Genomic DNA, 19,107 nt, shown 5'->3' with positions numbered 1-19,107 from the left:
AGAGCCCAGACTTAAACCCAATTGAGCATCTCTGGAGAGACCTAAAAATGGCTGTCCACCAGCGTTTACCATCCAACCTGATAGAACTGGATAGGATCTGCAAGGAGGAATGGCAGAGAATCCCCAAGTCCAGGTGTGAAAAACTTGTTGCATCTTTCCCAAAAAGACTCATGGCTGTATTAGATCAAAAGGGTGCTTCTACTAAATACTGAGCAAAGGGTCTGAATACTTAGGACCATGTGATATTTCAGTTTTTCTATTTTAATAAATCTGCAAAAATGTCAACAATTCTGTGTTTTTCTGTCAATATGGGGTGCTGTGTGTACATTAATGAGGAAAAAATGAACTTAAATGATTTTAGCAAATGGCTGCAATATAACAAAGAGTGAAAAATTTAAGGGGGTCTGAATACTTTCCGTCCCCACTGTATATACAGTCAGGCTAATATATATATATATATATATATATATGTACAGTCTAGTGTATGTATAGTGTATGTGTATATATATTTCTTATTGTACATCATGGGACACAGAGCCATAGTAGTTACTATGTGGATTATAGACCACCTTCAGGTGATGGACACTGGCACACCCTAAGGCAAAAAGTCTACTCCCTATATAACCCCTCCCACTACTGGGAGTACCTCAGTTTTTTCGCCAGTGTCTAAGGTGTTGTCACAAGTGAAGATGTGCTGTGCTGACCTCCTCTGAAACAATCCTTGCTGGGGCTAGCCATGCAGCCGGATCCATTCAAAGTGCCTTTTAGGCCGAATTGAATGGTACCCGGGCCTCGTATCCGAAGAAATTAGGTTTTGCCTGTAAACGCTTCTCTTTTTAGAGAACTGGACCCCTGGATCCAGTACTTTTGGTATTAAGGCCATAAAGTTTTACTGGCGGAGGTGCTATTACAGGTCCAGAATTGTGAGTTCCCCGAGGGTCCCCAGCTCCTGAAGGTTTGTTAATGGAACCCACCGTGAAGGGTGAAGATTGAGTCTGTTGGTTTTACCACAGAAAACCCTGCAGCAGGAAAGGTAAGTGGTGTTTTCTAAGAAATTTTTTGAATTTTCTTATGAATGTCTCCTTTAACTTAGTAAATGTTGTCATGCCTATGTGTCACCACTGGGGGCTGTATGGAGCACATAGCTTTTCATGCATCCTCAAAAGATCATGATGTGTCTGGAGCAGCAGGCTTCCTTTCTCTCCAGCCAGCAGCAGACCTCCGGTAAGTCTGGGGTTTTTTTTCCTCCTCACCAGACACCCCCCCCCCCCCAACCTGTGCTGTATTCTCCCCCTCTTCACGAGGAAGATCATCAGGAGAAAAAAAAAAAAAAAAAATCGTGACGCCGCCCTACTCGGCGTAGGGTTGCTACATCATCCCTTTAATCCAGGACACACATTAATTACACAGGTTCTGTGGCTGATAAGGGGGTAATTAAACTCACTTGGTGCCTTATCTGCATTAAATCAACCTCAGAACCTGTGTAATTAATATGTGTCCCGAATTAAAGGGATGGTGTGGCAATCCTAACTTGGCAGCTTCCAGGCTCTCTCCTCGCCATTTTTTTCCCCCTCCCAGAGTGATCCCATAAGATCAGAGGCCCGCACTCGCGTGGGAAAGCGTTTTTTAAAAAAGAGAGGAGGGGGTCGAAGGTGACGGAGGGGGTGGGGCTTAGCGCAACGTTGGCGTCCTCCAACGTCCAGCTCGGGAATGTGTGTTTTAAAGCACCATTTTTACTGCTACAAGCTGACGGAGGGACACAAGAGCAAGAGGGGCATGAAAGAGGTTTGGTGACTCAGGCATTCCTTTTGACACATTTACTATTGCAGCAGGCTGAGCATTAATAGCAGCGGCAGTGGCTGGACTATCGCTCAAGCAGTGGATGCATTCCTTCTGGTAGTACCTCTGCTTTGTGCATTGGCTATGAGGGCTCTAGAAAGACCTCTACAGCCACTAGGAAGCCTAAAACCATCTAAAAAAAGATGGCATCCTCCCCTGAGAGTGGTATGGCTGGTCAGAGTGAGCCATCAGGGACGTTGGGTGTTGCAGCTGCTTTTAGCACTGCAACCCCTGTATATATTACTGAAGAGGTTTTTTCCTCAACCATTTTAGGCTTGGAACGAAAAATTGATGCCTTAATCGCATCCCAGAGTGGGACTAAGTGTAATAGGTCCCCGTCCATTACCCAGGATCCTCAAACTGAGGAACGGGGCGAAAGATGACGCTTTTCTCTCAGGGGACCAGGAAGAGGCTGATGACTCCTCTTCTGAAGAATCTAATACGGAAGGTTTGGGTTCACAAGAAAGGTTGTTGGTACATTCTCTCACTGAATTGGTCCGCTCCACATTTTTGCTGCCAGTAGCGGAATCAGTCGATGAGCCCACTTCTTGTTTGGGTTCGCTAAAGCCTCCCCAACCTATTCATGCTTTTCCTATCCATTCATTACTGAAAAAGCTTATGTATTCTGAGTGGGAGCACCCAGATATCCAGTTTTTTCCTCCAAAAAGTTTTCAACACTTTACTCTATGGAGGAAGAGTTTAATAAGAAATGGGGGATTCCAGCAATTGACGCTGCTATATCCTCTGTGAACAAAAACTTGACTTGTTCTGTAGACAATGCTCAAATGCTGAAGGATTCAACAGATAAGAAGTTGGAATTACTATTTAAAAACAATATTTCTCTGGCAGGTGCAGTGGTTCAGCCTGCGCTGGCAGCGATCGGGGTATATTAGTCCTTAAAAGACCAGTTTAAAGAGGTGCTGAATGTAGCACTAACCCCCTTAGGAGCTGCTGAGTTAAATTGGGCTGTTACCGTCACCTTTTTACCTTTAGTTTCACCAATACCAGAACTTAGAGTCCATGTTGAGCTTTGTCTCCGACAATGTAGGCACCAGTCACTTTAGTACTTTTTCAATGCTTTAATAGGAAGTAACTTGAAGAAGTAGCAGGAAAGAGGTAGAAGAAGAGTTGCAGGGAGGTTAGAATACCTTTTCTTTATATCACTTAGGAATTTGAGATCTTGGAGAATGATTATACCTTCAGTCCAGGATTAAATCTTTGTCCACCCGGATAGGTCTCTCTCACTGACCTAGCAGCCGGAGCGTAGCACAAACAAAAAGTCTCTGCCACAGACTTGAGAAGAACAATTTAGCTGTACGATCCTCTGCCACAGGACTTAGTAGTTTTAGATGAATAGCAACACAGTACCAGAACCTTTAAGCCGACCCGGCAGTACTTGTGTGATAGGTTAGATCAAGATGCGTCCTCCAATCGAGTCACCAGGCCCCTCTTGAGACACCAGCATTCCGCTCAGTCCTCTCCAAATACGGGTCCTCCCCTGGGCCTTCTCAATTGTCCGGCTTCTTCCCACAGGACAGACAGCACAGGACCATCCCCGCAGCAGTAGGCCCCAGACAGGCTTCTGGGCCTACCTGCATGGCTGCAGCATCGCAACCCTCTGGCATGGAGGGCCACGAAGTAAAACTTCCCATAACATACCTTTAGGCCAGGAGGGCCAGCAGGTGAAAGAGAAAGAAAAATGGCGTCTGCCCCTTAAGTACCTTCTCCCAGAATGCACAGCAGCGGACCACCTCTGCCGAGTTGCCTCCGAGAAAGAAGAGCACTCAATATACTTCAGCTTGTTGCTTTCCAACACTGACCTATGGTGACAACGACACCCACAGGCAACAGTGCGGAACTGCATGCAACACAGCCAATGCTGGAACAGAGGCTAATTTAGCCCTAGATTAAATTTAAACTATGTACAGCACAGATGACCCACTAAATTTACATATAAGCGGTAGATTAGAAATCTACCAGCGCTACATCAAGATTATTCCTGATCAGCAGGCCCAAGATTTGGCCGGAATGTCAGAGGCATTTTTTCTTACAGTAGATGTTATGAAAGATTCTATTCTCCAAGCCTCACAGCTTATGCTCTGGCTGGTACATGTGCGTAAAGTTCTATGGTTGAAAAATTGGTCAGCCTAAGCGCCATGCAAAAAGCTCTTGGCTAGTTTTCCATTTCATGGTGAATGGTTGTTTGGAGACGATCTGGATAAATACATCCAAAGAATTTCTAACGGAAAAAATTCCCTTTTACCAGTTAAGAAGAAGTTTAAGTGTTTTTCTTTTAAACGTGCTTCTTCTCCAGTGCCCGGAGCATCTGCCTCCGGGCAGTCTCGATGGCCTCCACCGTCAAATTCAAGAGATAAACCTCAGGGTCAACCCCAGGGTTAAAAGAGGCCCTGGGGGAGGAAACCCAATAAACAAAATACTAAAACCTCCTTATGAAGGGGCGCCCCCGCTCGCTCGAGTGGGGGGAAGTCTTCTGCAGTTCTCAAGGGTCTGGCAGGAACAGTGTCGAGACAAATGGGTGGCTTCCTCAACATCTCTAAGTTACAGACTAGAGTTTCGAGAGTTCCCGTCTCCTCGTTTTCTCAGATCAAACGTTCCCAGAGACCCAGAAAAAAAGAAGTCTCTCTGTCTGGCTTTGGATCATCTCGTCTCAAAAAGTGATATCGGTGGTCCCCATGGAAGAGCTAGGGTTAGGGTTTTATTCAAACCTTTTTACGGTACCAAAACCAAATGGGGATGTCAGACTAATTTTAGATCTTATAGATCTAAACCGGTTTTTGAATACCCGCTCCTTTCGCATGGAGTCAATCCGATCAGTGGTCTCCATTCTACAAGGTGGAGAACTGCTAGCGTCAATCGACATCAAGGATGCTTATCTACATGTACCTATTTTCCCCGCTCACCAGAAATATCTACGCTTCGAGATACAAAATCTTCATTTTCAGTTTGTAGCTCTGCATTTCGGTCTAGCTACTGCACCTCAAGTGTTTACAAAGGTTCTGGCTCCCCCTTTAGCCAGATTAAGGGCTCAGGGTATAACGATTCTAGCGTATTTAGGCAATCTACTCTTAATAGATCAGTCGGTGGCTCGCTTAAACCAGAGTTTGGTCACCACAGTCAGCTACTTGGAATACCTAGGTTGGATTCTCAACCTAGAGAATTCCTCCTTAAAACCATCAAGGAGATTGCAGTACTTGGGCCTGATCATAGATAAAACTCAGAAGAGGGTGTCCTTGCCCCAGGCAAAGATCAGTTCCATAAGGGAATTGATTCAGGTGGTCAAAGCAAAGAAGAATCCTTCTATTCGACTTTGCATGAGATTGTTGGGAAAGATGGTAGCTTCATTCGAGGCCGTTCCTTATGCGCAGTTTCATTCAAGACTGCTGAAAAACAGTATCCTGTCAACTTGGAACAAGAAGGTCCAAGCTCTAGACTTCCCAATGCATTTATCCCCCAAAGTGCGTCAAAGCCTCAGTTGGTGGTTGATATCCAAGAATCTTCAGAAAGGAAAGTCCTTCCTACCAGTTACCTGGAAGGTGGTGACAACAGAAGCCAGCCTTCTGGGCTGGGGAGCAGTCCTGGAAGAAGCATCTGTTCAAGGAAAATGGTCCAAAACAGAAATTACCTTGCCCATCAATATTCTAGAGATTCGGGCAGCAAGCCTGGCCCTGAAGGCCTGGGCGCTCAGATTACAGAATTGTCCTGTCAGGATCCAATCTGACAATACCACAACAGTGGCCTATATCAATCACCAAGGGGGCACAAGAAGTCGTGTGGGTCAGAGAGAAGTAAATCATATCCTATCCTGGGCAGAAGACAACATTCCTTGCCTATCTCCAGTCTTCATTCCGGAAATATAGAATTGGCAGCCGGACTACTTGAGTCACCAACAGTTGTTCCAGGGAGAATGGTCTCTTCACCCCGAAATCTTTCTGTCAATATGTCAAAGATGGGCAATAAACAAAAAAATGTAGCGCTATAAACCCCAAAACAGATTAGAATGAATCAAAACAATAAGTTATGTATGTGAAAACAGTATGTGAAAACAATATCACCACCTTAAGATGTATCCAATAGGATACAAAATGAAATAAAATAAAGAGCTATAGATTGAAACCAATATTCAATATACCAAAAACTTGTGGAAAATATTGATTATTAATAGAAATATTAATAAAAATACTAACATTAAAACATAAAAAAAATAAAAATAGAAGACCACAAAAAGTCCAATGGGACTAGCACCATAAAGAGTTCTTAGATAAAAAATCCATAAATGTTGATTGTAGAAAAAAGGTGAAGGAAAGAAAACCACCACCAAGAGTCTATGGAGGTTTTTACTGCAAACAGAAGGTCAATAACTTCCCAAATTTTACAATAGAAAGGATCAACTGGATCAAGCAGGTAAGTGAACTGTAGAAAAACCACATGTGAACAGAAGATCTAAAGATGGTGCAGGGGCCGAAGGCATCAAGAGGCTTACCAGAACTCAATGACTTGAAAAGACGTACGTCATACAAGTCAGGAAGGCTTAGTGACCAACCGGTCTGGATGATACGTCTCTTCAGATGTCTTCATTATGTAGCAGAAGGGAAAATACCGATACGACTTCCGCAATATCCATACACATTCCAATGAAAACCATACGAGTGTTCATATGCCATGCGAAAAGTGAAAAAAACTCACATAGCGTGATAACGTTTAACACTGGTTTATTAAAATAATGTAAATAAACTCACATATTAGAAGATCATAAAAAGCTCGAATATCAAGTAGCGGTAATCGTGAGGGATCCACCCTACATGTTTCAGCTAAGGAGCCGTCATCTGGGGAGAGATCGGATGGCAGCAGTGCCAATACTCTGCAATACCCTGCCAATACTCTGCCATACCCTGCCAATACTCTGCCATACTCTGCTAATACTCTGCCATACCCTGCCAATACTCTGCAATACCCTGCCAATACTCTGCAATACCCTGCCAATACTCTGCCATACTCTGCAATACCCTGCCAATACTCTGCTATACCCTGCCATACCCTGCAATACTCTGCAATACCCGCCAATACCCTGCCAATACCCTGCCATACTCTGCAATACTCTGCAATACCCTGCCAATACTCTGCCAATACTCTGCAATACCCGCCAATACCCTGCCAATACCCTGCCATATTCTGCAATACTCTGCAATACCCTGCCAATACTCTGCCAATACTCTGCCAATACTTTGCAATACCTGCCAATACCCTGCCAATACTCTGCCAATACTCTGCCAATACTCTGCCAATACCCGCCAATACCCTGCCAATACTCTGCCATACCCTGCCAATACTCTGCCATACCCTGCCAATACCCTGCAATACTCTGCCATACCCTGCTAATATATTATTACAGTGGGGGAGATTGTGGATATTACAGTGGGGGAGATGGCGTGGATATTACAGTGGGGGAGATGACGTGGATATTACAGTGGGGGGGATTTTTTTTGTTGATCCGAAAATGATCCGAACCGTGACTCCTGATCCGAGGAACGATCCGAACCGTGAGATTTTTGATCCATTGCACCCCTATATGGTAGTGCCTGCAATTAGCTCCAGGAGTTGTCTGCCTCTCGTTCCTTCCTGATTGGCCCTGGATGCAGGGCTTTCAGCTAATTGCCCGGAACCCTCTGGGGTTCCAACATGTAATTGCACATCCCAATGTGAGAATGTAAATTCAGGCCTATTTATTGTATATCCTAATATTCTAAGGCCTCATGCACGCTTGAGCCCCTCCTAAATGCTTGTTTTACAAGTGTTTAAAGTTTTTTTCTGCCCCAAAATGCCCCTGCATGTTAGCCTATGGATCCACGCATACATAGCCATTTAAAGGAGTTCAGAGGTAGGGGTGTTTAAAGGCGCAAATCCGGGCTCAAATCTGATCGCACCAAAATAATGTCTTGGAGATGAGTATTTATCCAGAAAAAAAAAACACCCAATATGTGCTAATACTATGCTTGTTTAGCTCTTGAGCGTTAATTCATTTCAGTGGACAGGATAAATTCTTTTTCTGGCCAATGAAATTAATTGATGCCCAACTGTGGTACACGCATTCAGAAACATTTATGCCCTGTACACACGGTCAGACATTGATCGAACATTCCGACAACAAAATCCATGGATTTTTTCCGACGGATGTTGGCTCAAACTTGTCTTGCATACACACGGTCACACAAAGTTGTCGGAAAATCTGATCATTCTGAACGCGGTGACGTAAAACACGTACGTTGGGACTATAAACGGGGCAGTAGCCAATAGCTTTCGTCTCTTAATTTATTCTGAGCATGCGTGGCACTTTGTGCGTCGGATTTGTGTACACACGATCGGAAATTCCGGCAACGGATTTTGTTGTCGGAAAATTTTATAGCCTGCTCTCAAACTTTGTGTGTCGGAAAAGCCGATGGAAAATGTGTGATGGAGCCTACACACGGTCGGAATTTCCGACAACAAGGTCCTATCACACAATTTTCCGTCGGAAAATCCGACCATGTGTACAGGGCATAAGTGTGTTTTTCCTGATGCCAGTAGATGGACATCTAGGAGATTTGGCCAAAGTGTCCAATGTGCATGAGGCCTAAAGTGCTATTTATTCCTACCAAGGTTTTTTCGGGTTCTAATACAAAGCCAAGCTGATTGTGTCTCATAATAAGCAAACGTGCCCGTTTTTTATTTATTTTTTAACCTTCATTTTACAAATGTGATCTCCCTTATTAAATGCAATCCACTCTATTTACATCAATTGTTTTGTGTGCATTCATTTACACACCAAAATACACACATAATGTGTATATATACAGTGACTTGCAAATTTATTCACCTCCCTTGGTATATTTTGTGGATTTAACATGGATTGTTTGAGGAGTTGCATCATTTCATTTACAGAACATGCCCACAACTTTGATAGTTTTTTTTTTTTTTTTATTGTGAAGTAAACAACAAATAGGACAAAATAACAGCAAAAGTCAGTGTGCATAGCTATTCACCCCCCTAAAGTCAATACTTTGTAGAGCCACCTTTTGCGGCTATCACAGCTCCAAGTCGCTTTGGATAAGTCTCTATGAGCTTGCCACATCTTGCCACTGGGATTTTTGCCCTGTCCTCATGCTCCAGCTGCTTTAAATTGGATGGTTTGCGCTTATGAACAGTAGTCTTTAAGTCTGACCAAAGATTTTCTATTGGATTGAGGTCTGGGCTTTGACTAGGCCATTCCAACACATTTACATGTTTTCCATGTTTGGGGTCATTGTTCTGCGTGAGGTGAACCTCCGTCCTAGCCATAAATCACACACAGAGTAGTACAGGTTTTGCTCAAGAATATCCCTGTATTTAGCACCATCCATCTTTCCCCCAACTCTGACCAGTTTCCCAGTCCTGACTGCTGAAAAACATCCTCACAGCATGATACTGCCACCACCATGTTTCACTGTGGGGATGGTGTTCTATGGGCGATGTGATGTGTTGGGTTTGCGCCAGACATAGCGTTTTCTTTGATTGCCAAAAAGTTAAATTTTAGTCTCATCAGACCAGAGCACCTTCCTACATACATTTTGGGAGTCTCTCACATGCCTTTTGGCAAAATCAAAACGTGCCATTTTGTTTTTTGCTGAAAGTAATGGCTTTCTTCTGGCCACTCTGCCATAAAGCCCAACTCTATGGAGCATACGGCTTATTGTCGTCCTATGTACTCCATACTCCATTATATACTCCATTATATTAGATACTCTAGTCTCTGCTGTGGAACTCTGCAGCTCCTCCAGGGTTACCTTAGGTCTCTGTGCTGCCTCTCTGATTAATGCCCTCCTTGCCCGGTCCGTGAGTTTTGGTGTGCGGCCGTCTCTTGGCAGGTTTGCTGTTGTGCCATGTTCTTTCCATTTGGTTATGATAGATGTGATGGTGATCCTAGGGATCATCAAAGATTTGGATATTTTTTTATAACCTAACCCTGACTTGTACTTCTCAACAACATTGTCCCTTACTTGTTTGGAAAGTTCCTTGGTCTTCATGGCAGTGTTTGGTTAGTGGTGCCTCTTGCTCAGCCTCTGGGGCCTTTCAAAAAGGTGTGTATATGTAATGACAGATCATGTGACACTTATATTGCACACAGGTGGACATCATTTCACTACTTATGTGCAGGGCCGGACTGGGAATAAAAACCAGCCCTGGAAATAATTTCATACCAGCCCCATAGCATTATTATACCAGCCCCATAGCATTTTTATACCAGCCCAACTGCATAACGTCATTATTTTCTTGTTCACAAAAGGGAAAACCATGCATTTTAAAGCACATTTGAAGAGTGTATTATATATAGATAAGAGAGACATGGAATTTACAAACAGCAGCAATTTTTTATTTTTTTACTGGCACATTTTTTACTGATACTACAAAAAAAGGTGCCGTAAATGGCAGGTTTCAGTGTAAATATCAATATTTAAGCTATAAACTGCTATTAGCAATGTGTTAAGTTAAACAAAAGTCAAACACCATATTTCTCTTACATGAAGGTCAGATTAATATAACCCAGCACAGAGTTCCCCCCATACATCAGGAGGATTCCCCTTTACAGTGCAAGGGAACTCTGACATAAAGGGGAACATTGCAGATCATGATCTAAGCGGGAACTCTGATATAAAAGGGGAGCACTGGTGACCAGAGACCCCACTTATATCAGAGTCCACTGCATTCCCCTTTACATCAGAGTTCTCACTTACATCAGAGTCTACAGAATTGCCCTTTACATCAGAGTCCCCCCTTGCACTGTAAGGTGGAATCCTGCAGACTATGATGTAAAGGGGAACTCTGGGAAAGTGGGGAGGACTCTGGTGACCAGAGACCACCTTCTGCAGAAAGAAAACACTAAGGTACGGGGGTTTACTGATATAAGGGGGAAACCTATATATCAATGCCCCCTTACAATATTGTATTGACCCACCCCTCTCAGGTAGGCCTGGCGGCGCTGTCACTAACCTCCTCTCAGGTGCACCGTACAGGGCTCAGTCAAAAGGCTCCAGCTCGGTGGCTCTGGTTTTATCCCATAGTTTCCTCTCCACAGTCCATACATGTCTGACTTCTCCTATGACCCCCATCCCTGCGGCACTCCCACTGTTGACTCCGCTCCAGACTGCAGTCGTGATACAAGACAAGAGATGGTCAGAGGCTGCGGATGGTACAGGAGAGGTCAGAGGCTGCGGATGGTACAGGAGAGGTCAGAGGATGCGGATGGTACAGGAGATGTCAGAGGCTGCGGATGGTACAGGAGATGTCAGAGGCTGCGGATGGTACAGGAGAGGTCAGAGGCTGCGGATGGTACAAGAGAGGTCAGAGGCTGCGGATGGTACAGAGGAGGTCAGAGGCTGCGGATGGTACAGGAGATGTCAGAGGCTGCGGATGGTACAGGAGATGTCAGAGGCTGCAGGGGGGGACAGGTGGTCAGAGGCTGCAGGGGGGGGTAGGAGGTCAGAGGTTGCAGGGGGGGGACAGGAGGTCAGAGGTTGCGGGGGGGGGGACAGGAGGTCAGAGGCTGCAGGGGGGACAGGAGGTCAGAGGCTGCAGGGGGGGACAGGAAGTCAGAGGCTGCGGGGGGGGGGGTGCGAACAGGAGGTCAGAGGCTGCGGGGGGTGCGGACAGGAGGTCAGAGGCTGCAGGGGGGGACAGGTGGTCAGAGGCTGCAGGGGGGGACAGGTGGTCAGAGGCTGCAGGGGGGGTAGGAGGTCAGAGGCTGCAGGGGAGGGACAGGAGGTCAGAGGCTGCAGGGGGGACAGGAGGTCAGAGGCTGCAGGGGGGGACAGGTGGTCAGAGGCTGCAGGGGGGGGCAGGAGGTCAGAGGCTGCAGGGGGGGGACAGGAAGTCAGAGGCTGCAGGGGGGACAAGAGTTCAGAGGCTGCAGGGGGGGACAGGAGGTCAGAGGCTGCAAGGGGGGAACAGGTGGTCAGAGGCTGCAGGGGGTGGACAGGTGGTCAGAGGCTGCAGGGGGGGGACAGGTGGTCAGAGGCTGCGGGGGGGGACAGGAGGTCAGAGGCTGCATGGGGGGTCAGAGGCTGCAGGGGGGGACAGGTAGTCAGAGGCTGCGAGGGGGGGACAGGAGGTCAGAGGCTGTGGGGGGACGCAGGAAGAGGCACACGCCACCAGACGAGTCCTCACTGAGCACTGTAACCACTTTACTTTTAAAAATGGTGCCGCTCTGCGCCATAGTGTCACTGCTCATGCGCCCGCATTTCCGAAAATTGCCGAGTGTGTACGGGCTTTCCCGAGCACGGCTAACTTCGGAACAGCGCTGGCGCCTGAGCATTTGCACGTCGGCCCGGCCCCGCAGCCATATTTCTTTCAGGCACCGCTTCCCTCACAGCGGCCGCAGGGATAGCCAGACCACCGGCCCACCGGGAGATTTCCCGGTATCCCGATTTGCCAGTCCGGCCCTGCTTATGTGACTTCTGAAGGTAATTGGTTGCACCAGAGCTTTTTATGGGCTTTTATAACAAAGGGGGTGAATACATATGCACATGCCAATTATCAGTTTTATATTTCTGAAAAATAGTTTTATGAATATATTTTTCTAACTTTACTTCACCAACTTAGACTATTGTGTTCTGATCCATCACATATAATTCAGATTAAAAAAAAAAAACAAAAAAAACATTGAACTGTAACTGTAAACATTGGCTGTAATGTAACAAAATAGGTAAAAAGCCAAGGGGGTAAATACTTTTGCAAGGCACTGTGTGTGTGTGTGTGTGTGTATATATATATATAAACATGTTTTTATTTTGATGCATATTTGAACCAGTTTAGTAATTATAAACTCATTTGCTTTTTTTTCCCTTTAATTGTTATCTTTAACACTTTTGTTATCCGGTCCATACGTCGTACAGACCTGACAACGGGGGATTTTACACACATTCCCAGTTGCTACAGCCACCAGGATTGTGTGTAAAACTGACAACCAGGCTCCTGCCTGTCAGATGGAAGAATTCAGGCAGATATACTGCCGCCCGAATTGCTTCCCCACGCCTGTGGTAACGCCCATGTGATAGTAAAAAAAAAAATGTAAATAGTAAAAAAAATAGTACAATAGTTTGTATGCACACAAATTCAAGGTTTGACATGTTGGCTACCTTTTTACTCAGTGCAAACTCATCTTTTATATTTTACCAAAAATTCTGTCATTTTATTGTGCTTGTGTTCCTGGAAATAAACTGTAGTGTATTTTTAAAATTTTGTGTTTCATATTGCCTTTGCGGTAATATCGTATGACTTAAAAAAATTGGAGCTACTACTGTTTTATTCTCTAGGGTGTCTGCTTTCAGACAATATATCATTTTTTTTGTTTATGTGATTTTCAGGTCTAAAATGATTATTTAAGCACATGTAAAAAAAAAAAAAAAAACAGCAGAAATGCTCTGTCAGCAAAAGGGTTAAACCACAGTGAAACAGCCACGCCCACTTTTTTCTGGACACACCCATATTTTGCCAGTGTACACATAGCATGCCACATTCTTCCCCTTTTAAGAATTGTCCCTCTTTGTCAAGTTCAGATGTTGGAAGGTATGCATCCTGTCGTATCACCCTATCCCCTAGCAACCCCCCCACCTCTTCCCCATACACTGACCCTTGAGCATAGCCAGCATGCTTTCTCTTCCTGGCATACTCCTCCCAGAGAGCCCATTACACGTTTGCTCTGCAGATATTAACAATTATCCAGCCAGGATTGGGTGAGCTGCAGTCCGGAGCAGTGGTGAACACCCCCATTTTTGTAGAATGGACCGATCCGAGAAAAAAGCTGTGATCAGATTGGAGGTGGTCGAGGTGTGCACAGCTCTGCACCTATTCAGACCTCTCCTTTGGTCCATTCCTGTGCAGATGTCACTCTCTGTGATGAGCTCTGTACAATTCCATAACATGTGTGTTCATGTGATTTGTCATCCTCCTCCTGAACCTTACTCCTCCCTCATCACTCCTCTATAATGAGCGGGCAGACAGGTCTGATCTCCTATCCTACATGCTTCTTACAGGTAATAAGGATGACATCACTTTTCTAAATATATTAGTGGTGGCTTCCATATTTGTTCCTCATAATGTAATAACTGATAGGGAAACAGACAGCAATAAAAACCTGACAGTTGTCCTAATCCCTCCCTACACAAAACTAAGAAAAAGTTTGGACATTGTTGATGGGGAAAAACGAGCAACCTGTGGTGGAAGGAAAGAAAGTTGCAAAATCTCTGGCCTACTTTAGTTCACCTTTCCCAGATGAAGCCATCTGTGTACTGTGATTAAAGCTGAATTATGCCCCTTCTGTTGGTGTAGGCCAGGGGTAGGCAACCTGGGGCCCTCCAGCTGTTGTGGAACTACATTTGCCATGAGGCATTGCAAAGCTGGCAATTACTGCGAGAGGCATGATGGGACTTGTAGTTCTGCAACAGCTGGAGGGCCCTAGGTTGCCTACCCCTGGTGTAGGCCATTTACGTACCTCTCAGAGATGGCGCTTATCCTGTCCTGCCCTAATACTAGTATATTGCTAAAATAATTCCTGTGCCTGCGTTGTTTGTGCTCTCCTCAGTCAGAGGAGCACTGAGCTCAGAGCTACTGTGACCAGGAAGAGGGAGTACACATGTGCAGGGATTTGTAAGTAGTAACACCAGGGATCACCCTAGAAAAGTTCTAGCAACAATGCACACAATATTAGCACAACTGTTTATCAATTTTCAGTAAAAATACACTACTACCAAGTTAAAAGTAAGTTCTCGCTAAAGGTGAACCTTCTGCACACAGCTATATAACCTTCTAGCAAAGTTTACATAAAAATAGGGATTTTTAGTTCACATGCATTGCAATGCATGTTTAAGCTGGCCAACTGCGTCAAAGTAATCCCTCTCTGGCCAGGCCCTACACTACACTATACTAATCTACACTACACTACATTACACTAATTTACTCTACTCTAATCTGCTCCACCCTGCCCTAATCCTCTCCACCCTGCCCTAATTCACTCCGCCCTGCCCTATAACCCAGCCCTAATCCACTCCACCCTGCCCTATAACCCAGCCGTAGTCCGCTCCACCTTGCCGTAGATCACTTCACCCTGCCATAGACTGCTCCACCCTGCCATAGACTGCTCCACCCTGCCATAGTCTGCTCCACCCTGCCATAGTCTGCTCCACCCTGCCATAGTCTGCTCCACCCTGCCATAGTCTGTTTCACCCTGCCATAGTCTGCTCCACCCTGCAGTAGTCCGCTCCACCCTGCTATAGTCCACTCTACCCTGACCTATAACCCTGCCCTAATCCACCCTGCCTTAATCCCCTCCACCCTGCCCTATAACCCAGCCCAAATCCACCCTGCCTTAATCCCATCCACCTTGCCCTATAACCCAGACCAAATTCACACTGCCTTAATTCCCTCCACCCTGCCCTATAACCCAGCCCAAATTCACCCTGCCTTAATCCCCTCCACCCTGCCCTATAACCCTGCCCTAATCCACCCTGCCTTAATCCTCTCCACCCTGCCCTATAACCCAGCCCAAATCCACCCTGCCTTAATCCCTCCACCCTGCCCTATAACCCAGCTCAAATCCACCCTGCCTTAATCCCCCCACCCTGCCCTATAACCCAGCGCAAATCCACCCTGCCTTAATCCCCTCCACCCTGTCCTATAACCCAGCCCAAGTTCACCCTGCCTTAATCTCTTCCACCCTGCCCTATAACCCAGCCCAAATCCACCCTGCCTTAATCGCCTCCACCCTGCCCTATAACCCAGCCCAAATTCACCCTGCCTTAATCCCCTCCACCCTGCCCTATAACCCTGCCCAAATCCACCCTGCGCTAATCCCCTCCACCCTGCCTTAATCCTGATATATATAAAGTTTTATAGATATAAGCAAATTCATTTTTTTTAGGTTTTTTAGTTTTTTTTTGTATTTTTTTATGTTTTATAATGTACACTATACTATTATTGGCTCCTCCCTGCCCTAATCCACACACACTTTTTTTTATAGATGTAAGCACATATACAGTTGCTTTTTTTTTAATAGTGTACACCAGGCATCACTAAATGGCGGGCCAAATGCAGACCCTGTCACATCTGGACCGCCGCGGTGCCACCATTTAGGAGCCAGTTGTTTATCGCCGCTGTCATCACTACATGGCAGCCTTGGGGTCAATGCTAGACAGAGGTCAGCAGACAAAGCATCTTTGGATGGAGGGCGGGACTGCTGGAGTTACCATTTTAAGTGTCCCAGCAGGTGATTGGTTGTTAGGACGATGGGTGGTTTTAGCAACCAATCACCTACTAGGACACTTGAAAAGTTAACTCCATCAGTGCCTGCCCCTGCCTTCCATCCAAATCTAAAAAGAAAAACTGCGCTGCAGAGCAAAAAAGGTCAAAGGTAAAAGCTGCACACAAAATACACCAATATCTGTGTATACCATGAAAAATAAAAAATAAATAAAGTGCGCTAATTATATGAAAATACACACATAGATGTGAATACATGTGGGTGGTAGTAAAAACCACAATCTACTGAGAGCAAGTAAATGACTCCATGAGGGGCCCCTTTAAAGACGTCTACTAATGATGAAACATGTAGGGCGTGGCTACGTTGTAAGCCGTCACGATTGCCCCATGTTATGCACGGGTTATTACGATTCTTATATGCCGGCTTGTTTTTAATTGTATTTTTACCTCACGGAGCGTGCACTCTCCGTTGCGGTCTGTACTTTTATTGAATAAATTCCGAAACTTTTTACACTATTGGAGCTCCGTTCTTTTGCTTTTTCCTTTGCCACACTGGGAGCAAGAGAGCTTTCCTTCCCCCCTCTCCAGGCGTTTCACTTGGACCAGCCCGGATCGGAGACAACATTCCTGACAGCTGCTGGGGAGATCTTCTCATTACACGGTCCCTGCAGAGGGCAAAAATCTGCATGCCTGATAGACCCTGCCAAGGAGGGGGTCCAACACGGAGGGTAAGAGTCCACCTTTATCACTTTCTCACTTATTGGAGTCACCGTCAGTGGATTTGCACCATCCTGCACATCTCTCTCCTTTGTCAATCCACTCATAGGGGTATTAGTTGCTGCTGAGCTGTATAGTGGATGGAAGCTTTTTTTCACTGATGAACTTTTTATGTTTGAACCCATGGACTGAGTTTGTTTGATTTTCAGATTTTCACGCTATTAATATCATTGTACTTCACATGTACACATTTTTTGTTTCTTCTTTTTATTTGAGTTTTTATGTTTTGCACTTATATATTTCTACCACTCATGGAGTCATTTACTTGCTCTCAGTAGATTGTGGTTTTTACTACCACCCACATGTATTCACATCTATTTGTGTATTTTCATATAATTAGCGCACTTTATTATTTTTTATTTTCCATCCAAATCTACTGTGTCTTCCGCTGTATAGAGCTGAGTGGGGCTGCGTTGTGAATGGGGGTATAGAGTTGAGGTGGGCTGCACTGTGAATGGGTGGACAGAGCTGAGGGGGCCTGTAATGTAAAATAGGGGAGCAGAGCTTAGAGGGGTTGCATTGTGAAAGGGCAGAGCTGAGGAGAGCTGCAATGTGACTGAGTGGAGCAAAGCTTAGGGCGCTTCAATGTGAATAGTAAGAGCGGAGCTGAGGGGGCTGCAATGTGATAGGGGGCAGAGCTGACGGGGGCTGCAGTGTAAATAGGGGAAGCAGAGCTGAGGGGGGGGGCTACACGGTCAATGGGGGGCTGAAGAGCTAAAGGGGTCTACAATGTCAATGGGGGACAGAGCTTAGGGGGACTGTAATGTGAATGAGAGCAGAGGATATTGCTGTGGGGGGATGTGAAGGTGGGAGCAGAGGACACTACTTGGTGGGTCTATGTGAAGGGGGACAGGGGACACCACTATTGGGGGGTGGGAGTGATGTGATGGGCACAGCGGACACCACTGTCAAGGGAAAACTGTGGTGTAAAAACGAGATTGTGATTTCAAAAGAGGGGGCTGTGATGTAAATAATCTTAGTCATCGCACAAACAGACGATTAGTTTGGACCTCGGCTGGAAGAACATTTTATGGATTGGACCTCTGTGAATTTTAATTGAATACCCCTGGTGTACACTATAATATAATTCGCTCTACCCTGCCTTAATCTGCTCCACCCTGCCCTAATACATATGCACTGTTGTAACAAATATACATTTTTAAAAAGATAAGTAAATATAAATTTTTATAAAGATCAGCAAAAATACATTTTTTTTGCCACGCTCCATTCGCCTAGTGCCCCTCTGGGCCACGCTCCATCTGCCTAGTGCCTCTACGGGTCGTGCACCATCTGCCTAATCCCTCTACGGGCCACGCTCCATCCACCTAGTGCCTCTACGGGCCGTGCTATATCCACCTAGTGCCTCTACGGGCCGTGCTATATCCACCTAGTGCCTCTACGGACCTGGCTCCATCTGTCTAGTGCCTCTACAGGCCTGGCTCCATCCATCTACTGCCTCTACGGGCCTGGCTCCATCTGCCTATTGCCTTATCAGGCCTGGTTCCATCCGAATAGTGCCTCTTCGGGCCTGGCTCCATCCTAATGCCTCTAAGGGCCTGGCTCCATCCGCCTAGTGCCTCTAAGGGCCGGGCTCCATCCGCCTAGTGCCTCTATGGCCATGACACCATCCACCTAGTGCCCCGCCGTGCCTGCTTCCATCCGCCTAGTGCCACTATGTTCCTGGCTCCATCCGCCTAGTGCCTCTATGGGCCTGGGTCCATCTGCTTCGAGCCCCTACAGGCCTGGCTCCATTTGCCTAGTTCCTAGCTGGGCCTGGCTCCATCCACCTAGTGCCCTGCCGGGCCTGGCTCCATCCACCTAGTGCCTTTACGTGCCTGGCTCCATCCATCTAGTGCCTCTACGGGCCTGGCTCCATCCGTCTAGTGCCTCTACGGGCCTGGCTTCATCTGTCTAGTGCCTCTATGGGCCTGGCTCCATCCGCCTAGTGCCTCTACGGGCCTGGTTCCAACTGCCTAGTGCCTCTACGGGCCTGGCTCCATCCCCCTATTGCCTCTACGGGCCTGTCTCCATCCGTCTATTGCCTCTACAGGCCTGGCTCCATCCACCAAGTGCCTCTACGGGCCTGGCTCCATCCACCTAGTGCCTCTACAGGCCTGGCTCCATCCGCCTAGTGCCTCTACGGGCCTGGCTCCATCCACCTAGTGCCTCTACGGGCCTTGCTCCATCCGCCTGTTGCCTCTACAGGCC

At 46.2% G+C, this 19,107-nt stretch overlaps 1 long non-coding RNA gene across 1 annotated transcript in view; it reads left to right on the top strand.

Annotated features, from left to right (window-relative positions):
- The first annotated feature begins 1,135 nt into the window (after positions 1-1,135).
- Positions 1,136-19,107, top strand: part of LOC141111037 (uncharacterized) — a 130,254-nt gene continuing 112,282 nt past the window's right edge. The window contains exon 1 of the long non-coding RNA XR_012236365.1: positions 1,136-1,224. This is a non-coding gene — a long non-coding RNA (uncharacterized lncRNA). The remainder of the gene's footprint in view (positions 1,225-19,107) is intronic.

The sequence above is a fragment of the Aquarana catesbeiana genome, linkage group LG10 (assembly GCF_042186555.1).
Source record: "Aquarana catesbeiana isolate 2022-GZ linkage group LG10, ASM4218655v1, whole genome shotgun sequence".
NCBI classification, from domain to species: Eukaryota; Metazoa; Chordata; class Amphibia; order Anura; family Ranidae; genus Aquarana; species Aquarana catesbeiana.
The sequence above is the reverse complement of the archived record's forward strand: the minus strand, read 5'-3'. Positions and strand labels throughout refer to the sequence as shown.